Genomic DNA, 5640 nt, shown 5'->3' on the forward strand with positions numbered 1-5640 from the left:
CTCCATACCCCGGGGCTGTTTGTGCCTCTGTGGCTGCTGGTGTCGGCGAGCAGAGGTGCTGCTGCTCTGCTGTTTGCAGCCCGTGAGAGGGCAGCACAGGGCCGCCGGTTCTTGGCTGGGCGTTTTTAGGTGCTGAAATTTGGCATCGTGACCGTTAGAGTGCGATGAGAGCAGCAGCCGATCCTCTGAAACAGCTTCTGAAGGGATGTGTGAATCCTTCCTGGAGCATCCTCATTCCAGTGACTAATGTGTGAAACCGAGCAGGAATAGAACGAAAAGTTACTCACTCTGCTCTTGCCCGCGGATGGAGAGTGAACGTTGATCCTTACTACACTGCTACAGGAGACTGAGGATCCTTCATCTTCACACAGAGCAGGGTCTGCATCTCTCTCATCAGCGTGGCCAGCGCTGATGGCTCTGGAATAGCAACTCTTCAGCAATCGTGGGTGTGCAAGAATCATAAGATTACAAACATATTTACAGTTTGATTTGTTTTTTTCTGATTTTTGAGTTTCTAGGTTGTTTTTCCAAGCTCTTCCCTACAACATTGCAGAATCTGGCATAAAATCCAGGCGGCTAGCAAGAAACACAGCGGAGAACTCCTGAATCAAGACGTCTGGTTCTCAGGTAGCACTTTTTGTGCCTCGGGTGTCACTGGCAACCCTGTCTCTGGCAAATTCCCCCTCTCTGAGGTCCCTGCTGAGGCTGCCTCTCAGGTGCCACCTTTCAGGATGGTTTTATTCCCTTGCAACATGGCATTTCATCCACTGGTTAGCACTGAGCTCTGCAGAGCCCACAGAGCTGTCCCTCACTCTTTTATTACCTTACAACTACTCAAAGGCAGTGGTTTTATTCTTTGTCATTTGAGGAAGTGAGTCTGATTTCTTTAATAACTCCTTTCCATTTTTCCTTCCAGCTGAGTAACACAGGACTTGCTTTTCCGGGGAGAATCCATAGAGATGGATGTTGGGCAATGAAAATGCAGAAGGAAGACCAGGATGATGTGATTGTGTTGGACCAGAAGATAAGAGTTTTATATTCAGTGTTCCATCTGAAGTGAGTGCTGTCGATGCACCTAACCTTGTGACAGAGCAAAAACACTGCCAGAAGAATATTATGACCTGGAAAACTGTTTATTCCCCTTTAAAAACGTGTGACCTGGCAAAGAGGCTCTTAATGGGAAGACTTGGGAATTCCTCTGCCCTGTGTGTGGATGTCAGGAGTCGGCAGCCAAAACGTCACTGTATCTTGTCACCTCTTGGTCTAGGAACTTGGTCCTGCAAACTGGTGAGTTAATTCCAGTTGGTATTTACTGGAATCCACTGGAGGGGAGATCCTTAAGCCCCTTGCAGGGCTGGTCTGGAGCTTAGCCTGTTGAAGGACCAGATCCTATGAGCCCAGAGCTCTTTCAGCCCTCAGGAACTGGAGTCACTGAGGAAGTGCTGGGAGGAAGCCCTGAGTGGTCTCAGCTTTTAAAATGGATGGTTTTGCACATGAGAATCTGGCCTGGGAGATTTGAATTTGAGTTTGCTATTTTTAGCTGGAGTTTGAAACAAACTCCAATAATTTCTCTGCCTTGTGCTGTGTGTTACTGTGTTAGAGCCTTCTCTGTTGTGGGTCTCGCAGCTGCCAAGTCTCTCCTCTCTCTTAGGCAACTGTAGTCAATGGCCTGAGATGAGGGATGAATTTGGCCAGGGATAGTTGAAATAACAATTAAAATAAAATACTTAAAGCAAAATCTTGAGCTTGGAATGGCTTCTGAGGTTCTGAAAGTCATTTAAGTAATGCAGGAGAAAATATGCAATGAAATCTGTTTTCCATCAGTGCATGGGATATTAAAATGTGATCCAAGCCATTGTTTTAGGTGATGAAGATAAGGCAGTTTAAAGTGATCCAGAGATCTGGGATCTTTTTTTGATGTAACATTTACAGGTTATTGCAGATTGGACAATGTAAATTGTTATTTATTTCTTGGGAGGACTTGGTGCTCCCATCTGGATCTCAAAGCAAGTACAAGTCATTTCTGACTGAGTTCTAGCTCCCTGCAGTGTTCCTGAAGGAAGTGGGAGTAAAAGCTCATTATTGATATGAATGTGCCTGGGAGTTTTCTTATCCAGACTCAGTTTCTTGTATAGCAACACAGTGCAGTGGTAGGGACCTGATGCTCTCTCTTGCCTTGTGTTTAAGAGAAAGTGAAGACACTTCCGTGATAGTCTCATGTTCATATTTCTCTGGCGCTGTGCGTTTTGTCAGATTCCCCAACAAAGCCAATATCAAACAGGACAAGGACACTCCATTCCTGTTCCTTTAAAGGAATATCTTTCAAGCTTGTGTGGCTTCTGAGGTGTGTGATTGTGAGCAACAACATGTAGTGTTCAGCGTGGAGGTTACCTACACACATCAAGGAGCAAGCAGGGCTGGAGGAATTCGATCCAACATCTGTCCATTTTCCCCTCCACGAGCATATGTGCTCCTCTTGCTGGTTTTGCATCCCTGTTCCCACACCATCACTCAATCCCTGTTCCTCTGTAGTTTTTACCCACTTCCTATCTTGGCTGAGGGATGTCCTAACTCATGCCTTGGAGGGAGTTTCTTTGGAAGCCTCCTCTGTTCCCACAGCGATCAAATAACAGACCACTGTGTCTCACCAAGCCAGATCAGCAGGGGCCAGCTCAAGTTGTGGATGGCATTTACAAGGAATGGGGTCAAAAAATAAGTCTGTTTCTTATTTTCTTCCTTGGTGCTACAGGGAATTCACCCTCGGAGAGCTTATGAAAATGTTGATAAGTCAAAGAAGAGTGTTCCGGATGTCTGCAGCAACAGTTCACCACTGGCAGAGCTCATCTGTTTACATCCTCTATAAGGATCCCGTGGGACACACTTAATCCTGGTTTTGGATGTTGGGGTATGGGCCAGGATGTTTGTAGTCCAGTCAGTTGTGGGATTTTATGCCAATGATGTTTTAAGGTAAAATAAATAAAGAGACTTTTTCAGCGCAGCAGCGAGCACGCTGTGTAACTCCAACAGTGGTTCAGCTAATGCCTCCAGGCAAACACTTCTGATGGGGCTGAAAACAGAAGCCCTGGTCTGTTTCAATTGTTACTGTCCCATTTACTGTTGGAGCGAGGCCAGAGGAGGCCATGGAGCTGCTGCGAGGGCTGGAGCAGCTCTGCTCTGAAGCCAGGCTGAGAGAGCTGGGCTGGGGCAGCCTGGAGAAGAGAAGGCTCCTTAAGGGGAGACCTTAGAGCAGCTCCAGTGCCTAAAGGGGCTCCAGGAAACCTGGAGAGGGGCTTTGGACAAGGGCCTGGAGGGACAGAACAAGGGGAATGGCTTTAACCTGCCAGAGGGGAAACTGAGATGAGCGCTTAGGCAGTTCTTCCCTGTGAGGGTGCTGAGGCGCTGGCACAAGGTGCCCAGAGAAGCTGTGGCTGCCCCATCCCTGGCAGTGTTCAAGGCCAGGTTGGACACAGGGGCTTGGAGCAACCTGCTCTAGTGGAAAGAACAGGGACACAAGTGTAGGGAGGCCAAGTGATGGTAGTCTGGTGCAGGAAAATTGGTTGAACAAAAAAAGATGAGGATAAAGGTTAAGAACTGCAGGATCTGGGCTGGGGGCAGTAGGCTGCTGGATGACAGGGCACAACTCCCTGCAGGTCTCTGGAGATCAATGGGGCTGAGCACAAGCACTGGAGATTTGCAAGAGTAGCTGGAGGCAGTTGCCTGCATTGGCCCTGTGGGGTATTGAGCCTGTGCAGAGCTTCACAGAGTCTCTGGCAGGGACAGTGGCCGGGGAGAGGACAGTGAGCTTTGGACCATTGCAGGATGCTGTCCCTCTTGCTGCAGGCTGCCTTGTGCTGCCTTTTTTGCACCCTGGGGCTGCATCCACCCTGGCACCTTACCTCTTGCTGCCTGAGATGAAGTGTGGTCCTCTGCAGCTCTCCAAAACCAACAGCTTGTCCTGGCCATGAGCTGAGCAAGAAGGGGACATCTCTCTTCTAACCTGTCCCTGCCATTGGTGCTGGAGAGGACAAATGCCACAACCAAGCTTTACCACCCCTGTCCTTCCCCCACAGAGGTGCCTGTGCTGTGGCATGGGTTGTCCCTGGACAGCTCAGCCTGTGCGGGCTGGGGACATGTGCAGCAGCATTAGTGCTACCCGTGAGCCTGTTGCATCATCTCTGCCACCACAGGGCATCTCAAGGCCTATTGAAATACTGACTTTGACATGTTGAAGCACAAGACACTTTACATCATCTCATGGACAATAAAACCCAGAACAGAATACAGCCAGTGGGACAAAATGTGGTTTTACATCCTTTGGTTCTCTTTCTGGAGTGGGAATCTTTGGGCTTGAAAAGGGGGTCTCCACTCTTGTAGGGAAAATGTCTTGGTGGTTTTCCTAGATTTAAGTGCTGCAGTTCCCCTTAAATCACACTCAAATGGACCAAGCAAGGTCTCTGGGCAATAACCACAGCACTTTAAGAAAGGAGGGCTTCAAATGTGCCCTTGGTCTCTGTGATTGCTCAGGGAAATGGCAGGATGTCCAAAATTAGATATAGATTTTTCAACCCCGATGAATTGTAATAGCACAGTACTTAAACCCCCATTCCTTATTTGAAAACCAGATCCAATTCATTGTACCTAAAACTTAGAGACAAGTAATATCTGGAGAGTGGGTTTTTTGGTGATTCATTTACATGAAATCTCCATTCTTACAGTCTAAGCAGCTCTCCAACTGACCTGAGCATCTTCCAAGCAAAGCTGCGAACCCAGGGCCAGAATTCCTAGTGAAAGGACAAGCAGGAAAAGCATTGCTTTTTCTCATCTTTTCAGGCCTTTAGAATAGAGCACACGTGTTAAAAAAGCTCCGCATTTCCTTAATGATTGTCAAATATTTCAAGAGATTAGAGGAGAGATTTATCTGTCAAGACACAGTTTTACTGCTATTTATAACACTGGAACAGTACAGCCAGATGCCATTAAAAGCCTCCACTCCATGAGCAGGTCGCAGGGGTTCCGCACTGAGTTGCTGGTGCCTTATAAATCCTTCCTGAAATGGAGAGAAATGACTTCCCAGCAGGGTAATACAGAGGGTTCAACAGCATCTCTGCACCCAGCTTCCCCGGGTTGATCTGAAGGTTAGTCCTGTTTTACCTTACCACACAACTGCTGTGTCTCTGAAAACCAGAGGTATAAGCTGAAGGGCTGGCTTGAACCAGGACACGGAGAGGGGGGGATGTTGTCCTCCCTAGTGCCTCTTTCTTTCTGGCCAAGGCTCATGGAGGACAGATGCCTACTGCTGGGACCATGCCCTAGGACAGTGGTTTTTCATGGACTGGGAGGGAGAATATTTATACACAGGGGAATGGGGATAGCAGAGATGAGTGCTGGGAGAAGGGACAGCTCCTTTGAAGCTCAGGACATCGGTGTGTTTTGATTGCTCAGTTGGTTGCCCCTGCCCAGTTTTGGTACTCCTCATTGCCTTGGGCACCAGGCACATCACCATCCCATTCACCCAGACTTTCTTGCCAAAGTACACCCTCTCTGCGCCTCTCCACACCCCAAATGCTCCCTGGCCAGCCTTACTCATACTGGGCATGAGTAAGTTTTGGGTGCTGGGTGCTCACTTAGAGCAAATACTTG

General features: G+C 48.2%; 1 long non-coding RNA gene across 1 annotated transcript; it reads left to right on the forward strand.

The window, feature by feature from the left end:
• The first annotated feature begins 156 nt into the window (after window positions 1-156).
• LOC115615940 lies at window positions 157-2998 on the forward strand. Its single transcript, XR_003994186.1, has 3 exons — window positions 157-627; window positions 917-1287; window positions 2750-2998. It is a non-coding gene; the product is annotated as an uncharacterized LOC115615940 (long non-coding RNA).
• Window positions 2999-5640: the final 2642 nt, after the last annotated feature.

This window comes from Strigops habroptila, chromosome 12, assembly GCF_004027225.2.
Source record: "Strigops habroptila isolate Jane chromosome 12, bStrHab1.2.pri, whole genome shotgun sequence".
NCBI lineage: Eukaryota > Metazoa > Chordata > Aves > Psittaciformes > Psittacidae > Strigops > Strigops habroptila.